The 27,827-nt window shown below is 39.5% G+C and overlaps 1 protein-coding gene across 2 annotated transcripts in view; it reads right to left on the bottom strand.

The window, feature by feature from the left end:
- Nucleotides 1-27,827, bottom strand: part of SMLR1 (small leucine rich protein 1) — an 88,667-nt gene that overhangs the window by 22,978 nt on the left and 37,862 nt on the right. The window contains exon 3 of one of the 2 annotated variants that reach the window (XR_007708051.1): nucleotides 23,778-26,635. The exons of the other annotated variant lie outside the window; for it this stretch is intronic. The gene's annotated coding sequence lies outside the window, so the exon portion shown is untranslated. Of the gene's footprint in view, nucleotides 1-23,777; nucleotides 26,636-27,827 lie in introns of those variants that run through there. 2 annotated transcript variants of the gene reach the window in all.

Raw genomic sequence — 27,827 nt, 5'->3', positions numbered from 1 at the left:
AGCCCTTAGTCCCAAGACTAGCCCTCTCTTACATCTCTGATTGCAGCTAAGATGCTTGTTTATAACATGAAAAACCTCATAAAGTTTGTTTCCGATAAGTATTCATTCTTCTGAGTGCTTATCTCAGCCTAACTCAAACTCTCTGACTCCTCTGAGCCTGCAAAATGGATGTCTTATAAGAAATTTTCAAAAAATGTTTCTCTATTTTAAATTCCAGTTGGAAGCAAGCACTATGAGGGATGAAAATTAAAGATAACATGAAGCGAATAAATTAACTTGCAAATCCCAGAATGATTCGATCTGGCTGGTTTTGGTGAAAGTCACTCTGGTTCCTCTTTTTCTCTCCCCCTTGCACTGGGAAAAAATAAAAATAAAATTTTAATTACTTTCACGTGCAATAGAATTAAAGCAATCAGAAAGGAGATGTTTTGCATGGTCTGTGTGTCTAAAAAACTGCTGGCGAAGAGCTCCATTCTCCTTAATCTCTGAAGCAACTGAAGTACTTGTCTGTGAATGTGTTTTAAAATATATTAAATGGCATGTTTATAATAATAGATATAGTAAATCATGTGTAATGCTTAATAAGTAGTGAGTTTGGGTTTGGCAGTAGAAAAGACACAACACATTCATTAATGTACCGTGGCTTAGTTCAGCTTGATTTGGCTCTGGCTTCTGGGAAGATTTATTTTATATTGGATGTGCTTAGAAGTTCAGTGCAGGTATTTGTGATCTGTCTCCATGATTAAGTAGTAACAGGCTAGTGCTACTATTCAGTGCTAACATCACTGATAACTTCCCATTACACAGGCCCCGCTTTCACTTGCTTAAACCTTGCAAACCTGAAATCGTTTGGGCTGTCAACTTCCTGTTGAGACTTTTTCATCAGTCTCAAATGGAATAAGATGTGTGGAGAATAAAAATCTTTAGGAGGTATGGAGAAAATGGCATGAGGAATGGGCAGGCAAGAGCCAGACTTCTGAAGAACGAGTGGAAGAACTTCTGCGCACCTGAGCTTTCCTCTCCTACAGCTGGAATGAACCTGAGATTTCAGACATTATTACAGCTATTTGGGCCATGACTTGGCTCAGTATCGCTCTGAAAGGCTAAATGTCTATTCTCATTAGACTCTACATTAGCTCAAGTAGCAGAAAGGGTTCTGTGTGTGGTAACCTGTCCGTGTGATGACCATTTGGAAGTGAGAGTGCAGCTCTACAATTCGTTTTTCAAAATCGAGGATAACATTTAGCTGCCCCATATGAACGTACAGCCTATACTTAGAATATAAAAGTAACAAAATCCAGTGTGCAAGAATGAAGATGCCCATGGAATTTTAATTAATCCCCATGTGTCCATTATAATAATCTTTATTATAATTCCAAATCTTCCTGAGCATGGCAAAAACAGTGCAAAGGTGCTTCTTGATCTTAGAATTTCTCTGGGGGCGAATATGTTGTGCTTGAAAACATCAGAACAAAAGCTATACCCAGGCATTGGTTTTTAAATGTAGGTTCATATGCCAAGCCTGTGCACACACTGTTTCAACGTGTCAATGCAAATTGCGCCATAGCCAAGAGAAAGGACAACTACATAAATTTCTTAAGGTTGTGGGAAAAAGAAAATAGATAAAATGTTTACTTACTGGTAAATTAGACGACAAAGCAGACCAATCTAATTCCTGAACCAAATAGACTTTATCTAGGGGAAAAATAGCCAGACTTCTAAGGTGCTTTGAAGTCTTCTGGCGTCTTTCTATTGCTATGAACCGGTTCAGGCATTCTTTCCACTTCAATAATAATAGTTTTACTCTGTCCCAACATGTTACAAATTGATTCTCTTTTTCTGCATATGTTATTTAAAAGAACCCTAATAGTTTAATTGGTGAAACTGTCAGGCTTTCAAGCAGTATTTTTACTGATTAAAAAGTTGCTGCAATTGCTTGCTTTTCTCTCTCTCTCTCTCTCTCTCTTTTTTTTTTTTTTTTTTTTTAGTTTGCAGAATATTTTAATATCAAACCAAGTTTTAGGGAATTATATTCACAAGGGATCTTGCCAGTGCTTTCCTACTAGGGCTGCAAATAATCTAGTATTCAGACCATGCTAAGAATTTCATCTGCATTTCTTTTAATTTAGAGCTCGTTGTCTCCTTCTGTTTCCTCTCTGCATTCCATCCAAAAAAAACTTGTTTGTTACACTGCTTTCACAGTGAGATTTAAAAATGCTATCTATCTCTTTCAGTAAAACACTCTTTCTATTCCCCTGGAAATTCAATACCGATAAAATAATTTCAGCTGTTTGTCTCTTGATTAAGTTCATGGGAATCCAGAATAGCCCCAGTTACTTAGGCAGAGTAAATCTGAATTACTCAAGAGCTATTCTGAGTAGATCATAAATCCATAATTTCAGCAGATCCAGCTTCTCTTTTCAGTTTTGACAACCTCCTATTTCTATGTGTGTGTGTGTGCATAAGACTGTTTCTGGGTATTGACATCTATTGTGGTGTGACAAATACATATTCGTTTGATCCCAGTTATACCTGCATTAGTACTTGCAATGATCTCTGATTTCCTTGTGCTAATAAACTAGACTGAAAAATTAAGGAAAGCTGCCATTATACTTATCTGAGTTTAGAAATTATTTATCAAATTGCATGAAATATTTATCATAATCATTACCCATTGTAAGGAAAAGCTGTTGCTGGGGGATCTTTGATGTTTCCTTGCGGTTAAATCATGATAGCTGATTTCTAAATGGTGACAAACATTTGTCCAAAACATAGATTTATGAATGCAATGCTAGAGATCAGCATCAGAGTTCTTATGAGAAGGTAGGGAACAATTTATAGATGCTCTGTAGAAAGTATTCTCTACGTGACAATAGAGCAGGGTGAAAGATTTTTTGGTAGGACTGAAATGTGAGCCATCTCTGGCTTTGTGTGTTGTTAACTTCCCCATTCTTGGCCATGGCCTCCAAGCTGCAGTTATTGCAACTTAAGAAGAATGAGTGACAGCCCCAGTGAGATTTAATTACGCTTTCTTCCTCAGAAGTCAGAGCAGCTAGAAACTTCAAAATGTTTCTAGAGCTTTGACATGAATCAGTCTGGGTAACTACGAGAGATGTTGGGGCTTCAAAGGATACACCTTGACATCACAGACACAAAAAGGAATGCACATATTAAAGAAAGATCTTATTTAAGTCTATCTGGAAAATACTTCTTGTGCTACACAGATTGGTACACAAGCCAACAAATCCTTTAAGTAAACCTCAGCTTCTGTGTTTTCTGGCATGTATGCCAGAGACCACGACAAAGGATCTCAAAGCATTCGTTTGGGAACCAGAGGCATGCTGGACAGTAACATAAAGAAGTGAAGGACCGATATTTATTTGATGATCAATAATCAGTAGAAAAGAAAAGAAAAGAGAAAAATCCCAGCCCAGAATCTTTCCCCATCTCCTTAGTCCATTCACTACCAGTTGTCTATTTGAGTACTGGTACTTTTCACCATGGCTTATATGAGGTCCAGAAATAAAACCTGTTTACAAAGCAAGAGAGTTAAAGTTGTCTCCTTCCAGATTTTGACCAGATGAGGTCTGAACTCCCGCTCAAGTTCTCCCCAGCTTGTACTCAGGGAGTAGGAGCAAAGTGGAGAAAAAGAAATGTTCAGAGAAATTGGGTCTTTCCTTGGCCCCTTGAAATGCTTTCAGTCTTTAAGTATGGACAAATAGTGGCTGCATGACCCTTTTATCCAATAATTTTCCCCAAAGGAGATTATATCCCAGCCATAATCCTGAGCACTTCCCTAGCTCAGATCCTCTTGCAAGCAGTTTCCTTCCTTGGCTTGTAGAGAAGCACTGACTGCTGTTGTCCAAGATGGCCTGACACTTTGAGGAAGGGGAGATTATTTCACCCCATGAAAGTCTCTGTTTCAGCTCAGTGTGAGCTAGCAAGCAGATCCTGCTGCAGGATGCAGCAACCAGACACCATTATTTGCTGAACCTGTTTTTTGCTCTCCCCATGCAAGCTTTCCTACCTTGTCTCAAACCACCCTCACACCTCCTGTTAAACAACAGAAATGTCATAGCAAGCTCTGGAAAGTAATGCCAACGCAGACCATTTTTTCCAGAGGGCAAGATGAAGGGCAAAAGCCTATTATGAGAGGTGTGCAGATGAGTTGGTGTGTTCGACAGCATCATTTGCAGGGAAAGGCTACCACCCAATATTAGCCATACATTTGCCATTCCTTGCCACTTCATCATTTTTCTCCTTTGATTGACAAGATCTCCTTTCATTGCCTCTGAAATACTTCACATACAGATTTCTGGGATGGGCTGTTACAGGCATGGAGTGTTAAATGCTCTTGCTCTGTAGCTGAGGCCCCTTGGTTACTGTAATAATGGTACATTTAAATGAATAAAGAAAGTCATGCCACTGACACTGTATAAATATTACTAATAAATGACTGTTTAAAGGGAAATACAACCCTGTTTAGCAATAATGTAATCGCTGCAGAACCTTTCTCACCTGTCACCTTTCCATTTTTTAAATGTGAAGGAAAAAATAGCATTTTCAGTGCTTGATTAATATTCTTTGCCTCAGACTGGTGTTAGCCATTACGCCTAGCATATCTCATTCTTCTGGTACATCTCCTGAAGAGTAAGCAGGGTTATTCACACATAATTAAGTGGTCAAGGACTGAAGTTTCTCTAATAGGAGATTCATTCAGCTTAATAAGTTGCTATTAGATAGATTCTTCCTGAATCAGTGAATAATCCCTTTGATTTTTTCGTGACTGCAGTGAAAGTTGAAGCTCATCAGCTCTAGATAAATCGTGAGTCTGCAGAGATATGTTCTACTAAAAAGTCTGCAATTGGAGGAACAAAGCCTGCTCCTAAGAGGAGCTCTAACCACACCTATGGTTTTCCCTAACCATGAGAGAAACTCCTTCCTCCATTCCCCGATCTGAGAGATGTCAGTTGAACTATTTGGAAAGTTAGTCTTTGAAATCACGTCTTGAAATCACATGGAAAAACTGTATGAGAAAGCCCTAAAAGCTATATTTATTGCTAGTGAGAAGTTTATTATGTCCATATCTGCAGCAGTAATTTCTTATTAAATGTTGATCCAGCTTCTATTTAATTTTTTTTGGATTTACATCAGTATTAGAAATGCAGACTGACAAGAAGGCAGAATAATTATGTGAAAGGCAATTCCAATTTAATGAACCATTGAAATGCTATCATGGAATAAGTTTCCTTAACAAGTAATAAGCTGGGAATACAGCACAGGATTTCATATTTAGACTGCAGTAATGAAACACATTCATGTTACCCTTTGAATGTGTTTCAGATAGCTATCAAAACTCAGAGTGCTGCTGATTGTTCTTAGTTGGCTAACTGTACTGAGAAATACAGGGCTGAAGCAAGGAGGTTCCCAAAACTTTTTCATGTTTCTAGACTGATGCAATGCATAGACCTCTCCCATTTCTCAGTGATGATTTTGGCTACGCTACTCCTACAGTCCCACACAGGGTGGCCATGGGTTTTCCTAGCATTCAGATGGTTCCAAACACCAAGGGATGGGACAACAAATGTTGTCCAACACCATGCCATACAGATGACTACATCCCCTGTTGCTTCAGAGGCAGCTGGCCTCCTGGAAATTCCCTAATATCCCCTTCCTTGAATCTCCTGTGGAGGAAAACCTGCTCTTAATTTACTCATTCGTTTCACTTTGGTTCACAAAGCAGCTCTCATCTTTTGAGATACATTTCTTCTCAGCAGAAATTTAAGCTCTGCGCATGAGGCTAGGAGGTCTGGGCATATTTACTGCCACAAAAGACAGGATGTCTCATCTCTGCAATCTCTCTGATCTCTTTATGAGCCAGAGACACTGCATGGCAGCGTGTGTATGTGGACAATATGTGAGCAATAACTGTTCTCTTTCAGAAGCTTTTGCTTGTAAAGGATCAGACCTCAAGAGGAGTCTGGATGACCTTACAAATCCATTAGGATACTGTCTTAGTGAAAAGATGAGTCTTACACTGTGCTCTAAAAGTTGAAGAAGGGGGATTTATTATGCTGCTACCACTACCGAGTGCCAAAAATAGCAGTGGACACTTGAACTGGTGAAAATAGCTGTGTCTAACTTTTTCCACAGATAACGTAGGGCCCTGTCTTTGAAAAGCTGCTGTGTATTTCCACTGTGTACATTTCCAATGTGTCTCTGTTCAACTTGCCAAGTTTTGTCATGTGTATGATTGCATGTAATATATCTACCAAGCATGCTGCTGGGTATGGTGACTTCAGGGGTATATGGGATTTGTCAATATTAAGAAGTGTAGGAAATGATAAAAAGGATAAAATACAGTTATGGTTTCCATGCAATGATCACATTGTAAATTTTCCTTTAGTACTTCTGGGCAAACAAGTCATAATGTCTAGGGCAATTAGAAAGCTTTAGGGATTACTCTTAGATTTTAAATAAATTCTCAGAGTAGCATTATCACATTAACATCTTAATGCTGAGATGGATCAGGCAATTTACCATGAGTATGTGATCAAATATGGTCCCAAAGCAATGCAACACCTGTTCTTGTATCGGGGGATGGTGGTACCGATACCTGGAGGGGGGTATTTTCACAGCGGACCTTTCTGTCTAGGCGTTATATCCCCAAAATGGTTCTGAACTGGCACATATCTAGAGTCTCGTGTGTTGAGTCAACAAGTATTGAATGAGCATTTCAAATGTGCACTCCCCAGTGATGGTCCCCAAGTTGGGGACACTCAGGAGAGCAGGAGCGGAGAAGCTCCTGTTACCACTGAGCAGTCAAGGAGGGCTGGCCCCTTCAGGCCAGTGCAGCACCCTTGCTGTCAGTGTTCATCTTAGTGGCACAGCATCAGGGATAGTCATGGTACAGCTCTGTGTTTCAAACTGCTTTTCTTATTGCCAACACTTATTTTGAAGATATCACAGTGCAAGCACAGCTACCTGACAAGCCTAAGATGTCAACCTTCTAAACAAGTTTTAAAAATAAATTATTAAATTAGCATAAATCTCAGCACTAAAAAAAGCTGCTCTTGGATTAAATACACACAGCTGTTTAGTCTGTTTGTAATCCAGTTTTCCCTCTGGTATCTGGCAATCAGAGTATGAAAAGGCACCTTTGAAATTAAATTATTTCTAGGACTTTTATATGCAAGAGCATCTGCATGCTTAGGAGAAAAAGAGGGAAAATGAATGTTGCTTAGACATTGCAATGCTTATTAAAAGATAAATGCTTTCCAGGAATGTATTTCTGGTTAATATAATCTTGAAAAATCTTCAGAAGACAATAGATGTAGAGAATGAACACAGCATATGTGGCAAAACATTTCTTTGCAATCCGCCCTTGCTTGAAGCAAGAGTAATATTTTAAGTTACCAATTCCAAGTAGTTTTCTTGGAAGTTAGAGTTCAATTTACATTTACGACTGCCTGAAGCTATTCTGAGGAATCCAAATAAAAGAATAGCCAGTCTTCAAGGCTGTCTTAGAAACTACACAGAAAATTTTAAGCATACCTGTGGCTTGCACTTGTGTCATTTGTTATTATCAGACTTGTATTGCCTCTGGTTTTGAAATCTCAGGAAAACATTTTCTCTGTAAAGTAGTGTCCTAAAATGTAAATGTGTTTTCTGAAATGCGTTTTGTTATCATTTCTGAAATGCTCTTGATCTTTTTTATTATTTCTTTTTTTAAAACACACACACACAGAAAAAAAAAAGGAGAAAAAAAAAAACACTACAGAAAACAATTGTTCTTTGCCCTTAGAGCAACTGTTTAAGAAAGAAAGAAACCAGCCAACTGGGAAATTTTTTCATGACTGCAGAGTTGAAGTGGCTATTCAGAAATGGCAAGTTTTGGAGGCCTTTAAGACATACAGGCCTTATTTATTTATTTATTTTTTGAAACACTATAAAATCACAGCAGCCCCCCCACCCCTAAAATAGGGTCAGTTCCCAGGGGCTGCATCTGTGGGGCAGATTAGGAGCTGCACACCGTCACTGCAGCTCCTTTTCAGGGACGCACTGGGCACACCTGGGCCTGGGCCTCCCACAGGGAGTACCCCTCATAGGCCTTGCTGTGCAGACCTGGGACCCAAGGACCACCCTGTGAAGTGCCCCCTAGCTGCCCAGAACATCCACACAGGGAGGTAGGAGGCTGAGAGGACTACAAGCTTTGCCTGTCTGAAGTGCTTAGGTATTATGAAGCCAGCATTCAATGTATATTGATGGTATAATTCACTCGAATGGCTTCAGTTTTTAGCAGATCTGGGAGGGCCTGGACAGCACTTTGCACGGGAACTGCCCTAGGCCTCTCTGTACTGTGACCATCCCTAAAAGACCAATAAAGTTTAAAAAGCCAGGTGCTTTTAACAAAACAAGCTATGGCTGTTAGCATTTTATTTAGAGAAGACTCTGGCTGGGGAAGAGGTAACAGAAATAAAAGGTTTGTAAACTCTTCTCTCCTTGCCCTCTGCAAGACTGATCCCTTCTTTGATTTCAGCCAACTCAGTGGGTTTCTGAGTTGCAGTAAACTCTACACAGTTCTCTGTGGTTCCTAGGAAGGTGATACCTGTGACCTCTTAGGTGACCTCCTACCCCTGGCCCTCTTCAGGAACCTCTCTGCTGAACCCTCCTCTCCCACTGCCTCGCTGCTCCCATCCCTGTGGTGCTCTCAGGTCTTTCCCCATGCAGCTCAGTTGCCCCTCAGAGGAGGATCAGCCCCCTTCCCTCCATGGATTTCACATGACACTGTTCCTCTTCCTAAGGAAAGAGCCAGGAACACACAACCAAAATACACACCATCTGCCCAAGCACTACAGCCACCAGTGCTTCACCTGGGTTTGGTCAGAGCTGGCAGTCAACAGCGGGGACAGTGTACAGGCTATCCATCCCCTCGCTGTGTGAGGCTGCTTGTACCACTGTGCTAACTGCACTGTGTTCACCCTGCAAACCTAACTATTGTACTGGAGTCCTCCACAGAGGGTGAAAATGATATGCAGACATCTAGAAAAGGAACTGGAATGAATTAGATAAGTTTACTTGTATGGGATGGAAAGGATGACCAGGTTAACCTAGAAGAAAGCCCTGTCTTCCTATTTCACTGCAATATCAGGAGCATTTTTTTGAGGTCTGATACTGGAGACAGTAGCTCCCCTCTGAATCCTCTGAACTCTGGGTAAACAGAAAACAGAAAGATATTTCTGGTTCCACAGGCAGAGCAGATCAGGCAGTCAGAGTCCTGGTCTTACCTGAAGCGTTGCGAAAGAAGGTGTCCTGGGAGAGCTATTAGCACAGACCCTCAAGTATTCCCATTTCCAGATGGGAATAAAAAGATAGATTGCTTCTGGTGGCTGATCTTCCCTCAGACACCAGGGATTTCAGTGTATGTTTGAATTACTTGGAAATAAACATTAACTAAGAAGAATTATAGGGGCTGAAATTTGGACTTTATTTCTTTAAGGTCCAAAAGCTTATTAGCTACTTGTCTAGTTTCTTTTTTTTTTTTTCAGTCCGGATAAATGTTACTTCCATCAATCAAAAAACACACTGAAAGCTCTGTTATCTCAAGAGATACTAATTTGCATTTTGTGAGGTATGATACAGCTCTCCGTGCATTATCTTGGGTACAGAAATGCAGTTAGGAAGTTTTTGTCTTCAATCATATATTCACAGTTTCCCAGGTTAAGCTGATTCAGCTGTCCATGAATCTGAACTGTAAAGTGGATTGCTGAGATCATCTGAGGTTAAAAAAAAAAAAAGGTCAAAACTGAGTTTATTTTGTTTTTCTGTATGATGGAGAGGAAACAGTGTTTAATGTTGGGCAGCAAAGAGTAGAGAGGAGGCGGGAAGTTTTGCTGCCAAAAAAAAAAAAAAACGATACTGAAAAATGCCAAAAAGTAAAAAAAAGTAAGTTCCCTTGACCTTTAAAGCAACACACCAGGATGGAAGGGAAGAGAAGTGTGCAACACAGCATGGTGTCACACTTTTTAGGCCTGTCTAGGCTCAATATCTTGTCCCTTGGGGGGTATCAAGCTCAGAAGTTCCCAAAAGATGATAATCACTGTGCCTATCTATTTACACCCCTCCATGGTATTCCTAGGTGACTGGTCTAGGGCTGGGTACTCTTCCCAAGTTAACCCATCACAGGCTTTTGAAAGGTCAAAATAGCAATTGGAAAGGCATTTGTGAAAGGAACTAATGTTTCCCACCAGCTGCTTCAGTTTTAAACTGCTGAAATAGAAGATAAATATTTCTGGACTGCTGATTATCAGTGTAGAAATTCTGATAGACTACATCAGCAGACTCAACTCATTTCCAGCTTAACAGGATTCTGAAAGCCATCACATACTTTCTTTTGAATGACACCAGCCCCTCTGAAACTGAAATCTGTGAAAGTGCCTCGCTTCCACTCTCACCTCCCTCCCCACCAGCCTCCCCAAGCCACCAACAAGGATTGGAAGTGATCCCATTGTCATGCTGCCAAAATAAATTAACATGATTCACAATTTTCCATAATAACTATTTGAAATTAAAGCAGTTGGTAATTAAAGTAATCCTTGCTCCCTGGTGACACATTCAGCATGACAAAACAGAAGTAATACGACAGCAGCAGAAGCTGTCTGCTTTATTTACTCGTTGCTTCAGTGCCTTGTTCTGCTGAGTAACTGATCTTTCATTGAATTACAGAAGAGCAACTGAGTTAAATTAGAGTGGCTATTTGTGGTGAAAATGTTAACGTGAAAGTATCTGCTCTGATAGCCCGTAGAATAAAATCAATATACTTCAAGATTCATCATGCCTCTCCTGGGTCTTTGGTTGATCTTGCTGTGGTTTTTAGGGAAGCTACGGAGCACTGAAAATCAGCCACCGGACTGAGTCTGCTTGATACGTTGATGTGATGATTTCACTGGAAAAATAAAAAGGTCTCAGCATTGCATAAGGTCTGTTGGGGCGCACAAAAACACTTCACTGAAACCACACACCTGCATTCATCAAAGCTGGCAAGCTTTGGAGAGTTACAGCTGAGAAACCAAACATTTTGCATGGCACAGAGCAGGTCACCTTGAAACTCCCTCCACTTGGTGTTGCATCAGCAGCTTTGGAAAAGGTATGTTTAAACAGAGAAGCCAGTTAAAATTGGACCAAGATGTTGGTTTCAATGCTCCGAACCATGCTCAATAGGTCCCAGCAGACTTGTGCCTTCTTTAGGATATTCTCCAGGAGAACTGATGTGCCACTGCTCTCGGGGTGGGGAAGTCTTCCTCCCTCCTGCTGGACCAGCTCTGCTTGTGTGCGCTAGATGTTGGACTTTGTCTGTTGTTTTTTGTTTGTTTGTTTGTTAGTTTTTTTGTCTATTTGTTTTTCTCCAGGCCCTGGAAAATCAGTGTTGTAGAACAAACAGAAGTTGTGCCTCTTGCCTCATAGGGACTGGTTTGACAGAAATATTGCTTACCTGTTTGAAGAAAAGTATTAATTTGAATAATAGCCTGAATGCACAATGAATTAATGGAGGGCAATAATAGGCACTTTTTGTCTTTTTGAGTTGTAAGGTTGTTGTCTTTTTACTTTCATTCCCTAAAACAAGAGTGATGACATCTGGATCCTTTATGCTTCTGTGTTGTTCCAGTAGCATAAATGTATGCTACATTTAACAAATGCAACTTGAAATGCTCTTTGTCCTGAAAAAGATACTTTGTGAATCAGGACAAAATAAGAGTTTCAGGTAAAAGATGAAAAAGAAGCCTTACTGACGAGTGAAATCTGAGGGAAAAGGAACTGCTCACAAAGTCTTTGGAAGATGGAGATTGAACAAACCTGGGTGGAGAAGTGAGTCCAAAAAATATGAAATGAAAGGACGGGGAACCAAGCTGTTGTGACGGCAGAGATGGGGATGGGGTTGCAGTGATTCTTTAAAGTGAATGCTGAAGAAAAGACTTTTTGGTCAGGAACAAGGCCCTGGGTGCCAAAGGAGCAGTGAAGTGAAGGAGCCGGAAAGGATGTTCATTTGAACTCTAGCATAGCTTGGAGGGGAGATTAAGCTGAACAAAAATAATCTTTTTTTATCTCAATGGTGTTCACAAGATGGTATACCAGATAGGGCAAGAGCCTCGTAACTGCAGCACTTCATCTCATGGTCCACTCTGCCACAGCCCTTTTTGTAGGATTATGTCAAGGCACTTATTCTCTATGTGCTTCTGTCTTCTCCCTGTCTCCTGTGAAATGAGGGTAATAAATTCCTGAGCGTAGGAAAGGCATATGTGGATGCATACTTCAAAGCTTATGAAGTACTCAGACACAGTAATGTGTTCTCTGCCACTAAAATTCCTGTACTCATTTCTCCATTTGCTAATTGGAGTTGAGGCATCACTATTTACCCATGTAAACCAAGTGGAAAATATGGTTTCTCACTTTGCATGTGCAGTTCCATAAAGACAAGAAGCTTAATTTCAAAGGCTAATCTATGACCTGCTGATATACCTGGGAAAAGAACAGCTACTATTGTAAAAGATTTTATTCTGTTGCTATAGAAACCTCTACAGCATGGAGTGTCTTATATGTGAATAGTATAGAAGAAGTACAAAAAAACATTTTATTATATTATATACGACATAGAAAGTGTGGTCTTCCTTTTTGTACATGTGGAAAACAAGAAATATATTTTCAAGGAATAGAATCAGTTTAATCAGTTAGATTAAATATTTTGTTACAGAAACATTTGTTCTCAAGTGCTACCTCCTCTGAGTTTGACAAAGGAAAGTGCCAGCTACACTTTGATTGCAAGCAGTATCCTGTAATTCTCTCTGAGGGATTCCTGAGAGACCTTTAAAATACTTAATATTCACTCCCTCTGCTCAGTGTTTCTAAATTATTTAAATGACATGAAAAAAAAAACGCAATTTAAACCACTTCTATATGTACAGGTGCCTGGACAGAGGAGCTCAGACAGAAAAAAATAAATAAATTTAAAAAAATGAGCTTAGCTTTTCTGAGGTGTTTTCAAAACCACATAAAATGTACCCAGTGCATCTTCAAGGTGTGGGTCCATACATAGATGAATGTGGTGGCCATGGTAGGAAAGCAGCTCAAGGAAGAACAATAAGCCAAAGAAGTTCCTTTCCTCACTTGCTGCCCTAGTTAAAATCATGCGTGAGGTGTGAGGCAGGCTGACATGCCTACTCGTCAATTCGAGCTCTGCTAGATCCACGCATGAGACCAACTCCAGGATGAAAATGCCCCCCAGATTGAACTCCCCCAAACTTATATCCAAGGACTCCTCAAGGAGACATTTGTAGTAGATAAAATGTCCAGGCTCTGCTAGAATCCATGCAGCTGGAAGGCAGGCCATCTATTTTGCTTTACACAGATTTGTGCTCTGCTTTGGACTAGATCGGCCGTCATTTGCAGCCTTCTGCCCTCAGGTGACCTGTGGTGCTACTCATAGCGGGCAGCACAGATTGCATCCTTCAGGACATCTAAGATGGTGCAGGAGCCAAGCAGTGCTTTCTCATGGTCATAAATGACTCAGTCAAAATTACCTCCCTGATATCAGCTGATCTGTGTTATCAAACTGTGTCACAGCTGGAAAATGTTCTTTGCTGTAGCCGTGCTTCTCCTGGCTTGGATGCTGAAAAGGGACCAATACAGTTCTTACAGGGAGTGGTGTTTCAGGCACTACCAACACTAAAGTTGTGTGGGACACCTTTTAAGACACAACCCTGCTGAAAATAAGATTATCTGCAGGCTTAACAGTGAGGTCAAACACATGTCCTTGGCTGAATTCCCATCTTTTGCTGAAAGCGGGGCGAATTACTCAACACATGAAATGCAGCCATGAATGTAGCTCTTCCTATTCTGCTTCCAAACACCCAAGGGCAGTTGTTTGTCATATTTTTGACTTTTTCTAATGTGTAGGAAAGTCTTCCAAACCCCGTGTTTGCATATTTCAAGTCATGGAGATCTTGTGAGCCTCTCTGTGTCCTTGGTTTTCTGTGTATTTTTTTTTTCTTGCTCCAATTAAATTTTATTCTGGCTTTGCCATTTTCAAGATGTTTTCTGTTGCTTGCCTGGGTAAACAGTACAAGATTTAACTCTTGCTTTATGTGTTATTATGACACTCAGCAGTCTGCAGTCCATTTCCTTATAAATGCATAAGTAGATTTTGATATAATTAGCTAAGTAAGCATATGGCAAAAATCATAACCAATGTGTTTGTAAAAAGCAGGTCAACGCCTGATTTAAATCAGAACACACATGATTTGTTCTGAAACTATTCAAATGCCTATTTTGGGACACTTTCAACTTATCATTTTTGGCTCCTATATTTCCATGACTCTATATTTCTTACAAGTTTCTTCCAGTTTTTGGCATGTTAGGTTATGTTTCAATAACGTAAAGGAAGTTGAATGCTCTCTTTCACTTGTATAAAGCCAATATTTTCTTGTCCTGTTCATGCCTTCCAGTGGTGAAGTGTGGAAGTACCTGGACACTTTTTAATATCCTGGATGTTCCTGATGATCTAAAGGTAGACACATGGTAGACACATGATCTAAAGGTAGACACTATGTTCAGACTGAGGTCTGAACATAGCCTTTATTGTTGCCCATTGCTATCCCTGGAATAATACTTCATGTGAAGAGTCTCATCCCTGAGGAACATCTATGAGCATCTCTCACTGACTGGATCCTAATTAACAGGGACTGCAACCAGCCTTCTTGGAAATGGTTACAATCACTGCTGCTGGAGGGGACTGGCCCCGCAGCTGAACTCTGCGCTGTTCAGCCAAGGATTCTGATGCGAAACAAATGCTTCACGCTGGGAAGCACTGTTTCAGCAGAGAAATCATTGCATTATTTAGCCACATTAGACAGTGTATCATATGACAAAGTATGGTTTATAATGTTTCTGTGTGCTTTTGTGTGGTGTCTCAGATTGTAGATATCCTAGCTGAAGCTGGTGAGAAAAATGTTTGTTTTTTCCTGGCTGTACCATTTCATGGAATAAAAGACTAGATGAGCTTCTAGTGAGAGAAGCTCTCTCCCAGATGTGAAATGGAGGTGATGATTGTTCAAATACTATTTGAGGGCAAATTACTGCAGATTCTGCTTGACCGTATTGTCTCTTGGGCTGCCTGAGAGAGAAGCTAGTTGATACCTTTAGAACAGAGTGAGAGATTGGACCTGGAAAATAAAGACAGCAGCTCTCAAAGTAAATGGATCAGAAGAATCTATTCAAATAGACTTTTATGTGGAAAACTGGTTTTACAAAGACCTGGATGGATGGTGCAGTGTGCTGTCAGGACAGAAGGAGAGCAGGCTGCATCCCTCTGATTTTGCAGAAGACCAGGCTCACGTATAGATTTTTGTTTCTCAGAGGAAGAATTCAATCTATGCTTGTTACCAAATTAGTTGTCTCTTTTTATACTAGTCAGTATAAAAAATTGTCATTAAAATGGCATTGAAATCACTTTTAATTTTATTATCCTAGTGATCCACATAAAGGTGCATGATGTTCATAGACATCTTTACTTTTTGTTAATGTCACCCTTCCCTTACTGCAAACAGACATTGTGCAAGTTTATCTGTATTTAAATCCCCTTGAAGTGAAAGCTCAATTGAAAGCTGAACTGTGATATCTTTGTGCATGAAGAAAAGACACTCATTTATTTATATTAGTGTCAAGCTTGTCTACTGCACTTTTTTTTCTTCATCTTAATTGAATGTGCCTGCAGTAGCAGACAGGGCATGTGCTTAAATAGGAAGGACTAATTGGAAGAAGCTGTCAGGTTAACAGACATTTAGCTAGATAGATTGCACTTCAGTAGGAAAATTTCCGCAGGATAAATCTGAACAGTTTGTAAAGGTAGATGACAGATGCAGGAGGAAGGGGGTAGGAAGATACCTGTTAGGGAAACGTGTATGGCTGCTACATAATCACAATGGATCTTTTAATCTAGAATGGATTGAATAGTAAATAATGAATTCCCTGTGGGTTATTATGGTTTTAGCAGCTTCTTTTTCATCTTATTTCAGCTTCTCTTTAACCCTTCTGTACTCTAGACAGGGGAGTTGGTTCTTTTCTTGTGTCACCACTGAAGAAACAGAGGTGTAGCAGGTTAAGGAAGTTCCCCATCTGTTACATGAAGCTGCTGCTGCAAAGCTGGGAAGGCTTGTTTCTACCGTCAACTTACTGAAAAAATATTTAATACTAGAGTGAGTATATAAACACAATGTTACTCGCGCCATTCTGGACTAAATTCCTGGAGAAGATACTGAACTGCATCTAATGTTAATATGTCCTTTCTTAAATTAAACATCTTTCTTTCCCCCAAGATTATGCCTTTATCATGTTTTCATAATAACCAGATATTTTAATCTCTTAATAGTGCATATCTAAACACTCTTCAAGCCTAGCCTTTTAAAAATGGTGGCCTTGATGAGGCCTATCAGTGTGAGAGGTCTCAGCTGCTCACTGCTCTCTGCTCTGACCAGCTGTTTGAAAGCCCATATCTAGCGCAGAAATCTGCTAGTGCTGTTGCTTGAGCAGTGCCCTGGTTTGGCAGTACAGCTGTGGGATCCACTGGGAATGAGTCTTGCGTAGTCTCCTAGAACTGGGAGAAGAGAAATGGCCTGGAGAGACAGGAGAAGCCAGGGGAAGCACTTGGTGCTGCCCTTTGGGGTGGCTAGCACAACTCTCCCATCCTGCCAGACCCATTATCCACTGCCAAACCACTTGGAGCTTGAGATGCTGGTTCACTTCGGGAGCTACAGGCAAGTCCTCGGGCTGTTCTCAGTGCAGTGACCTATCCTTACATGGTGCTTGTGTGCTGGCTTCATGTGATGGGGCATTTTATTGTCATGTTAATAAACAGGAAGGCAGTTAACCTATTTTTAGCTTTCATTTTATAGTACTATTTGTAAAGAATGAGCTGTCCACAAGCTCTCTGAATAAACAGAGTGAGCACTCGGTTTTCCAATGCTTTACATGAAGAATGTCTTTGAGAGAAAACTCTGTCGCTCACATCCTTCTGAAATGGGCAAAAGCTTTTTTTTTTTTTTTTTTTCCTCTGAGAATAGGCTACCTCTTTGCACCCACATTCCCAGCCCTTACTCCAGCTACAGATAGCCTAGTTGCATTGCTCCCTCTTGCTCAAAATAGATTACACAGAAGCCCTCCTTAGGTGCTTCCAACAAAGAAAGATGCCACTGCAATATTTATGTTAGAATATTTCTCCTCTGATCCTTATAATGTTTTCAATTAGCCTGATAGATGTAATGCATTTGAACTAAAACACTTTTTTTTTTTTTTTAAGAATATGTGCAACTTTTTTATCTTCCAGGCAGTCCCATCTGTAGGTATGTATATTCCAGATATAAATTCCTGTTCCAGAAATGCATCTGTGTATATTTCTCTATAGTTCTAGAACAAGATGGAAGGAAAATCAGCTTGGAAATCATATTTGTTGTAGCACTAGGATCTGTACCACTGTCCCTGTATTTACTAGCAAAGTTAGAATAAACTTGAAAAAGTTGTGAAAATACTCGTTCCAGGTGAATACATCATACTATGTCTTTCTGTTTTTTCCCTTGGTGACTTTTCTAGGGCCTGGTAAAATTCGTATGCTTACAAAGAGTTCAGAGCTTTATGAATCTGCTGCCATGGCTTAATATGGAACTGAATTGCACTATTTCATAATTGCCTTGTACCGGGAAGAGGGCAATATTTTTCTTTCCATTAAATTATAGCAGAAAATGGCATCAACCTATTGGAAATTTCAGCTTCCACCCACTGATTCTCTGAGTTAATTACCAGTATCATTGGCTTCAGCTCAGCAAACCACACCTGTTAAGCAAGACATTGAAAGCAGATAGTCTTAAAATTAAATACATGCTTAAGCCCTCTTTCTCCTGTCAGTAGTTTTTAGCATGCACTTGCTGTCACTCTGAATAGAGACTTACAGATTTATACACATCTGAAGTCTTGCTCTGTTGTGAACTTGCCCCCTATTTAGCATCGAAACGGCTAACTCATCTTTATTTTAATTTGCAAAACCTTAGTCTGTTTGACTTTTTGCTCTTCTGCTGGCACCAGAGCTGCTTCCAATGTTTCTTCGTTGGTCGAGAGTGACTATTGAAAACAGTAGTGTTAAATTCCCCCACTTGGTGGCACTAAGAAATAACACAACTGCCCTGGAAAACGCGGCTGTAAAACATGGCCAAGAGGTTGGTGATAACCGAACCCAGTGGCCCTGAGAAAGGAAGACATCAAGTGAGCAGTAATCCCATAGCTGTTTTGCTAGCCCTAAGCGTTAGTAAGTTTTGAGCATGGAGCATATTGGTTGGGATGTAATTTCTGCACTTGGACATGCGGAGCAAATCTCTTCCCTCACCGCTGACTCTGGTGGCAGGTGCTCTCCACTTCTCTCATGTTTGCTGCTTGCTGAAGAGTGAGATGTACCTAGGAGGGTTTTTGTTGGAAGTTTAGGAGGAGGAAGCCACAAAGCCTTCGCTTCTGGTGCCTCATTTCAGGCACCACTGGAGAGTTTCTCTTGGACAAGGAGATTTGCATGAATCTCTCTGGGGAGCCCCCCAGTGTAAATATTATTGCCTGCTTGGGAGAAGAGATGCAGCAGAGCCATGTAAGGAATAAACTTGCTCCAGGGGGAAGATTTGACTGACTTACAACCACTGCTAGTGCAGAAAATGAAAGAACTGGACCTAGCATTTATCCAGGTTCTTTTGCGTCTTGATCAATAATACCCAGTAAAGGTCAAGTGCCCTAGGAACAGATTTCATTTGTGGTTACATTCCTGCTCCCTGGTGCAGCTCTTGTTTCAGATCTGCACTGAAATATTGTTTTTCTCTCTCCCCCTGCACAAGGTTTTTCTGGCTGGGATTATTTGCTCAGAACTAAGAGCTGTTTTTCTGCCTGATTTTTTTTTTTTTTCTCCTGTCAGTGCTCCTTGTAGTGTGTCTTTGAGTCCCATTAAATCTCCTATGGAAAATATATATATATATATATATATATATATATATATATAATTAGTCCCAGCCTTTTAAACAGAGAGAATTTCTCAGAGCTGAAAAGATTCTTCCGGCAAAAAAAGGGAATGGACATCTGAAAAGTATTGTCCTTGTATATTTTCCCTATATTTCTAGAACTGAGGCTATATCTATACTAGTAAGCAGTATGGCTGATTGGAAGCAGATGTACAGAGCAAAGCAGGTGGTGCTGAGGACTTGGTGTGCACCCCATCTATGTTACCAAGGCTGTGAGCTCGGACTGGGGTCTACCCTGTGGAAGAGTGGTGGTAGAGGCTGGGGCACCCCTGGGAGGTCCAGTCCTTGCCCTCCTGCACTGCTCAGTGACGTGAACAAGAGTCTGGAAAATAAAGATTGCTGGGACACCCACTACAGGTGTGGCCTCCTCAGCCACACAAAAGTGTTTCTGTTTTCTGAGACAAGAGCCAAATTCTCTTTTGCACCTCGCTGGCTGTGGGTGATGCAATGGAATTGTAAATTGCTGCTATCTCAATATGTTAGTGACGATAATGAAGTGGGCTGGGATGGGCGTTTATTACTGATAAAAAGTATTCTTCATCAATGATTTAAACCTGTGGTGACTGGAAGTTAGCACCAGCAGTGTCTCGCTGAGTTAATATTACTGGTCCAGGAGGATGGTGCTCACATAATGCACATCAAGCACTGCTGACACTGCCCTAAACCATGCTGGAAGGCGGGTTTTCATGTTTGGGATGTTCTAGAAAAATAGAAATTGGAAGAGACAGAGATGGGACTGTGTACCATTGTCAGCATTGAAGGACAGAAAGAACTGTCCTGTGAGGTCTACTTTGAGGCAGATAGAGATGACCAAAAAAATCCTGAAACGGCTGAGAATGATAATGTGTGAAAAGATTAATGGGAGGGTGAGAAGACTGGGGAAGGTAAACCAGAGAACTCAGTTTTTGCCATCCTGAGCTTGAAAGCTGGGGGAACTTCCACCCTTATGGATAAGTACATGGCCAGAAAAAGCCATATGTGCACAGAGCTGCTTAATTTTAAAACAGAGATGATCCACAAACAGTGAACATATTCGCTCCTAGTAGAGGCTCAAATGATTCTCTGCAGGAACAGCTATTTTCATCTGGTTTGTACAGCACCTAGCAAGCTGGGACTGAGCCCCTAGCTGCTTAAAATTTTTACAGTATAAATGTTTGAGGTTAAATAAAAACAATCAGACCTGTGTTATTCTTCTAACAAGCAATAACTGAGTGAAAAACATTCTTGCAAGACCTCCTTAGTTTTGGTGAGACTTATTGTAGTAAACGTTAACTACACTATTCATTTGTGGCTTTTACATAGCCCACAGTCATAGTAATTGACAATACTGTTAACAAATATAGTGTCAGAAAGGCAGCCATGGAACTGAAATATAGCTATGAATGTCTGGCTCATAGGTACATTTCTGAGCTCAGAGTGTCTGGCTCCTAAATATTATCAGAAAGTTATTTTTTGAGCTTTACTACAATAGACTGTATCACTGTCAGTAGCAAACACCAGCTAAGGGAAAATGACCTTTGAAAAAAAAAGACCTTTAAGATGTTGCTTATTGCATACTGCTGACACTATGAAAAATAACCAACAGAAATGACACTTTATAATTTAAAAAAAAAAAAAAGAGAGAAAAATATCCATTAGAATTCTTCACTTTGCAAAAGCAAAATTGCTGAAATGTATTCCTCTACCATGCTTATGAAGTAACAGGTTTACTTGGTCATAAACAAAAACTGAGGCAATCACTTTGCCAAGCACCACGTTTAATAGCACAAACTGTCTTTAATAGTCAAAAGCAATGAAACAGCAGGAAGGCTCTCATTAAAACTGCACATTTCTCTTTAATGCTTACAGCCATTTAAGGCAATGATTATTTGGCAGTATCTTCCATGGGGGGAAAAAAATTAGTAATAATTTGAAAACTTTCTAACATTTGATGTTCACTGAGCATGAAATTTTATCTTGCATATTTGGGCTGTGACTTTCTCCGGCGACTTGCTTCTTGCTTACATTTCATTTATGTCTCATTTATGTGGGAAATCAAATGTGTGAACTGTCTTTGTGTGCACTTCAAAATAGTTTGATATGTTAGAGGGGTTGATATTGTGCAATCATATAAAAATAGGAAGTAGACCACCAAAAAGATGCTTGCTATGCAAAGTCCTTTCTTCCTTTTTGTTAATAGTGAAGGAAACTGCCTTCTAAAAACTTCAAGAAATTAAAATTACAAGATTACATCCGCTCTGCTGTAGTCCAGATCTGTTATTATTAACCTGTTGAGTATCCTTAACAAGTATCAACACCAGAATATTATTGTCAAAAACTAAGGACAGTCACCCTTGCTCTTGTTCAAACAGGAGGTGGGAACAGGCTGAGCCCTTCTTATAACAACAGCCAGAAATGATGGAGCAGTCTCTAGGCAGAATTACTATAGAAAAGACATTAACGTAAAATACATTTTTTCCAGTTAATTGATAGCCTTGTAAAGGTTAATGCTAAAATCAACTCTCAGCAAATGTTATATGTAATCGTTGTGAACTTACAAACGTTAATTATACCTCACATCTTTCTCTATGGAACATCCAATTAACAGATGAAAAACTAGGAACTTAACATCCTCATCCTGCTTATACCAAAAGCTCTATCATAATGCCACTGGTTTCAGAAGCACCTGAAGCTTCAATACAAAAGGAATAAAAGGTGGCAAATTTGTCAGTATTTTAAAATAGACACTAATCCAGGGAAGTACAGATCAGTAAGTCTGATTTCCATACTGGCAAAGCTTGATGAAACCAAGATAATATTAAGAACAGGTTTTTGCAGGGGCATAGAAGAATCATATAATAGCTAAGAGTTTCACATAGGTATATGCTGCAACCTGTGATGTAAATGGTCTTGAAGATGGAGTGAATAGAGACATGATGACATTTCTGAGTATGGAAAAATCAGAGTAATCAAAACTAAGACTGATTGCAAACTGCTTCAGAGAAGCCGTGCAGTACTGAAAGACAGGGTAAAAAAATAAATCAGATGAAACATAAAGCGATACAGACAGAGGAGGAAATGATGCATTCATGATGACAGAACTTGTTAGCCATTACCAATCAGAAAAGAGATCTTGTCACTGTGGAAGCTTCTGAAAACATCATCTTATCACTCAGCAGTAGCCAAAAGGACAAACACAGTCCTACTAATCATTAGGAAAAGATGAGAGACAGAAAATATCTCTATGCCAGTATAGAAATCCTATGTATTTCTCATATCTTGAGTGTTGTGTACCATTTTCATTAATTCAGCTTCTGAGAAGATAAAGGAAAAGCATAAAGAAGGGTGTAATGGTGGTTAGTTAGGGAACTTCTGCAGATGCTGTGATTGGATATTTTCTTCTTAGATAGAGGACAGAGAGAGTAGGTCTTAAATTTATAAAATCAAGATGGGTAAGAAGAATGTGAGCAGGAAACTCTACACTGTTCATTACAGCACAGAGTTAAAGAGACACTAAATTAAATAGCTTGGAAGCCAATTTAGAGGAAAGAGATGGAAATGTTTTCCATACAATGTTAGTAAACTGCTGAACTCATTGGCACTGGAGGTTTTGGAAGCCAAGAGATTAAGTGAGCTCAGAGAAGTGATTAGTTAAATTGATGGAATAAAGCTTGTCAGAGGCTGTTAAACACAATAACCGCGAAACAATCTCCAACTCAGGAAGTCCCTGAACAGGGGCTAGCTAGGGGCTAGACGTTCTGGATACATTACCATGTATTCACCCTTTTCTTGTAATCTTTCTCTAATCTCATGCTACTTCCCTCAGTATCCTCCCTTTGACAATAGGCTATAGGCAGATCTTTGACTGAAACAGTATGGACACTCATATGGTCCTAAATCTGTTTTAGCCAAGAACATGCTGGTTTTTTTTTCGGTTGGTTGGTTTACTTGCCTTTTTTTTTTTTTTTTTTTTTTTTCCAAAGCTGAGAGTAACCAAGAATCCTGATTTATATGTATTTGTCCTAGAAGTCTTCTTTGTGTTACATTTCCCCTGTGGTCATTTCCATTCATCTAAGACTGAGCAGCTGGTATCAAACTGTGTTAGTATTTCTTGGTAGCTATTCTTTCCTTTCTCCTTTCCCCCTTTCTCCTTTCCTCTTTCTCCTTCCCTTCAATATTTATTAGTGCCTTTTATTATGCTAAATGTCAGAGTGCAATTATTAGCATATGACACACAGTTATCTGTGTGTATGCGTGTATCATACTGGTGGACCATTATGGCTGAAATGTGAACCTTTATTACTGGGTATTGCTGAAACCAAAGTTTCTTTGCTTTATAGTCTTCAGTCTATGGTGGAAATGAACAAAAAACAAATCAGCAAGTGCAAGGAGCACTGAATTTTGGCTCCTACCTTTTAGGAAAACAGATGTAATTACTGAATCCCAATCACTTGAAACTATACAAAATTAAGCAAGGGGATTTGAAGCCTTGATTCTCGCATATCTTCTCTTATCTGAATGTTACACTTTTCCCCACCATACTTCACTGTAAATTTTTTTGTCTTCAGATACAAGACAAATGTGGTCCATCTTCTTGATTCTTCAACTGCAGAGACTGAGAAGAGAAATCCATCAGAGACACAACACTGACGTTCTCTTAGACCCACTTTAGAAAAGAACACCTACACTTTTACTCCTATCTCCCCAGCTCCTGTTTTCCCCCATTCTTGTTTCATTTACTGGCTCCAGAGTTGTCTAAAAAGTGCATTATTGCCACTAAGCTTTCCATATAGGCTCACCTCTGCAGTGTGCACTGACAGAAGGAGATGCAAAAGAAAAATCCTAAATTTCATCAAAATGTGAAGCCCTTTTGTGAAATTTAGGAAAGGGTTCAAAACTGGAGTCCTGTGCCAAAATTTGTTTCAGTGTATCTGAAAAAAAAAATAGAAAACCAGTAATGGTATGTAGTTTGTTCTCTTTTGTAAGGGACTTGGTACAGATGATGAGAATTTGTCCTTATAAGCTACTTACAGTGTCCAGGAATATGAGAGAGACCATTTGGGTCTCCCACAATACTTACACATCAGAGGTCAAACCCTGTATTCTTAAGCAAGATAATTTCCTACTGGAGCTCATAGGAAGTTTGCCAAGCTATTGCCTTGCATTGAAATAGTGTGTGTGGGAGGACTGTGGAGTGACACTCTGAGGATATTTAGGAATGGCAGATACTCATTATGCACTCAGAAATATTTCATAATGAAATGTTATAAATTACAGACGGTGATATTTCCTCCTAAACCATTTCAAAAATAAAACCCATCAAGAACTTTATCTATAAAGCTGCCTTTCCATTCCTTGTCCTTCAAATGGATCTGTCAAGTGTTTTTTCAACAGTCTGCAAATGTCTTAAGCTGACTGTTTTTCCTCCTTTTTATCTCCTGTTGGACACATCTATTTAATGCAAATTCTGTGAATGCGGGAAACATCAGGCTTCTCACTTAAAAGAAAACCATGCTTTTGCTAATCAACATATTACTCTGAAAACCCATGTGGAAGGAGACATTTTTGCCTCACATTAATTCTGAAATGTGCGTGAAAGCTGGAGCTTTTCTGAATCTTATTGTTGGAGACAGTTATCTTGCTAGAAGTTGACATTGTCTGTGACACGGGCAGATAAGGAGCCTCACTGCAAGGAAAAGTTGCCATTCTGTTTTATAATGATTTAACTGCAATGGAAAAACACAACTTTATGGGATTTCTGAGCTGCTGTGTAAAAACACTATGAGGTTTCTTCCACTGAGCTCCACCAGTGGTTCTGATGGCTCTTTGGGTGCAAAAGGAGCACGCTTGTGCATCAGTCCTTCAGACACATCCACTGGCCAAGAAGGCAACATCATACGGCATGGGGAAAGAATTGGGATGTACAGTGAACGGTGTGCTAATCCTTCCCTGCAGTACATATTCTTAGCTCCTGTTTTTGTACAAGTTTTAGGACAGGAAATTTATGTTCAACTTGCTGTTGTACATAGGGAGCAAACATGCTACAAGAGCATGCTTTCCTGTGTAAAATACACAGGACTCTCCCAATTTAAGTACAGTGAAATAGTGCTTATTCTCATGAGAGACCTGTCAGTGCCAGAGGTTTATGTTATGTAATAAAGAAAAACCTCAATGCAATCCACTTGTCAAAAGCTGAAGTTACATTGGTGTTTCAGTGCCTCTCAGATAGATAGGCTAAGACAAACACAGATTAAGAGGTTTGGCAAAATGATGATTGAGTGAAATGTAATGAGATTTGTTGCACAGGTGGTCAGAATAGATGATGTAATGGTTTCTTCTGATTTCTTCGTTGCTGTGAAAATGTACAGACTGTTGCCTTGGCCAGTTGTAGCAGTATATCAGCATCCGTCTGCTGAAAATTAATATGCCTGGTTGAGAAATGCAGTTTGTTTCTGTTATTTTGCAAGGTTTGTTAGACAACTGAGATAATCAGTTGTTAGTTTCTGAAAAGCCTAAGTCTAATAATTCCAATGAAGTCAGAAAAATTTAGATTTAAATGCTCTCTTAGTATTAATTGCATAACTCATAGAAATTGGTCAAAGTTATAAATTTTGGTAAGTTTGAAACTTCTATATCCACACAGGCAGACAGTTTTGATAGCAAGGGATATCATGAAAGACAAATCATTCCACAGAATTTCCTTCCTATGAGAATTTCTCCTATTTTGCCTGTTTTCAGCTGAACTTAAGTGTATGTTTTTTGGATATGTACTGTTGCTGAATCTTGAATAATCTGAAAGATAGGGGTATTCAATACAATGGAGTTGTAGGACTCCATTGGCAGTCATGATACCAAATTGGTATTTTGGCAGTTCATCTCTTCACACAGCTTCAAACAGGCTAGGAGGATTAGACTAAGTGAGAGCTTTGGTACTAAATGACCCAGTTTGCCCACAACAATGTTCTGCAGTTCATTTGAAAGAAGGAATTTAATTTCAGGGCATTTCTGCTGACCTCTAAAGCTTCTTAGAGCTTGATTTTTTTATTTTATTTTTTATTTTATTTGACAAATAGCTGTAATTTGTTGACATGAAGAGATTCAGCAGGATATACTTCTTTTAGATGGGAGACCTCATCACAGAAACAAAAACAAGTACACAGTCTGCTTCATAATTCATCCAAAAGTGGACAGCTGAAGTATCCACAACTGGTAGATGATGTTGGAAACATTCTGTCTCTTTCTGTGTTTTTGTCTATGCTATCAATTAGCTTACTTGAAAGGTGAAGATTGGAGTTAAAGATCCTTAGTAGTGAGCATGGCATACATTGCACGTATTGGTGTTGCTAAAGTACAAAGTACAGCAGCACCTTCCCATTCTATTGTTGGCAGTATAAGTACATTCAGCTGATTCTGCTCTAGGATGTATTCATGAAGATTAAACTTGTGCATCCTGGAGGGGAAAATCAGCCTTTTGTGAGGAAGTTAGATCTTCATGTCCCAGGACTGAGTAATACAAAACCATTGATGGAGTATTTCCTTAGATCCAGTGGCATTTTCTTAAACTGCAAGTAAAAGTTGAATGAGAAGAAAAATTATATATTTATAGCTAATTTTGTAGCTGATTTTTTTTAAAAGGAATTTACAAAGAACAGTGAGAAAAATATGGAATTCATTTCTCTATATTAGCATAACGATACAGGTTTCTGACAGAACAGTCCATTCTCTGCAAAAACCTTCCATTCCTTCACATGAAAAATTTCCATCTCTCTTGCTCCAATGCATTGGACAAAAAGAAAAATCTGCCAGAAAGGGAAGGATTAGCAGTTGCCCAGAAACAGAATAGCCCTACAGGTCTCAGACATAACTTCATGGGGGACCAAAAGGACCCTGAGCAGAAAAACTTGGTAGTTAGGATCAATCAATCCATGAAAACATTGGGTCTGTGTTCCACAGCTGCAGAAAATGTTATTCAAGTATTAGGAATTATTGGGAAGAAAATAGAAAACAAAAGAAATTGTCATTCTGCCATTGCATAAATTCATGGTTCTTTGACCTCATGAATAAAGTGGGCAGCTCTGGCCCCTCATCTCTAAAAAGATACAGAAGAAGTAGGCAAGTTTTGGAGAAAGGCAACAAGCATGATCAGAGGATGTAAATTTTCCAGAGAAGAAATGATTGGGTTGTTTGGGAAGAAAAGAAGTACAGAATTGAGGAGATCATGACAGAGGTCTATAAAATCATGACAGTCATGAAGAAAGATAGGGATCAGTTGGGGGCCATCAAATAAATCCAGCAGGAAAGAGATTCAAATCCAAAAAAAAAAAAAAAAAGAAAAAAAGAAAAAAAAAAAAAAACAAGAAAAAAGAAAAAGAGCTTGTACATGTAACAGGTAGCAGCCCTGCCAGTGGATGTGTGGGCAAGAAAGTTACAGGGCTTCTCAGGCAGATTGGCTTGCAGGTAACCAGACAAACTACAGAATGGTCCGGGAAATCCTGGTCTGAAAAAGGCCAGAGGGTGAGGATGATTCATCAGGGGGTGTCTCACTAGAGGTAAAAATTATCCCCAATGTCCTAGAATAATCATTACTTTTCCACCAGACAACTGTAAATGTTGCTAAAGTTGCATAATGTTGCTCAAGAAAAACGAGCAAAAGATAATTAGTTTTTCTATTATTTAAGTAATTTTGCTTTTTAGAGCAAAGGAGTCTGTAAGAGCCCCAGGGACTGGTGTGTCTGCCATATATATGTGGACTTC

This window comes from Cygnus atratus, chromosome 3 (assembly GCF_013377495.2).
Source record: "Cygnus atratus isolate AKBS03 ecotype Queensland, Australia chromosome 3, CAtr_DNAZoo_HiC_assembly, whole genome shotgun sequence".
Taxonomy (NCBI): domain Eukaryota; kingdom Metazoa; phylum Chordata; class Aves; order Anseriformes; family Anatidae; genus Cygnus; species Cygnus atratus.
This window is presented reverse-complemented; position numbering and strand designations above follow the sequence as displayed.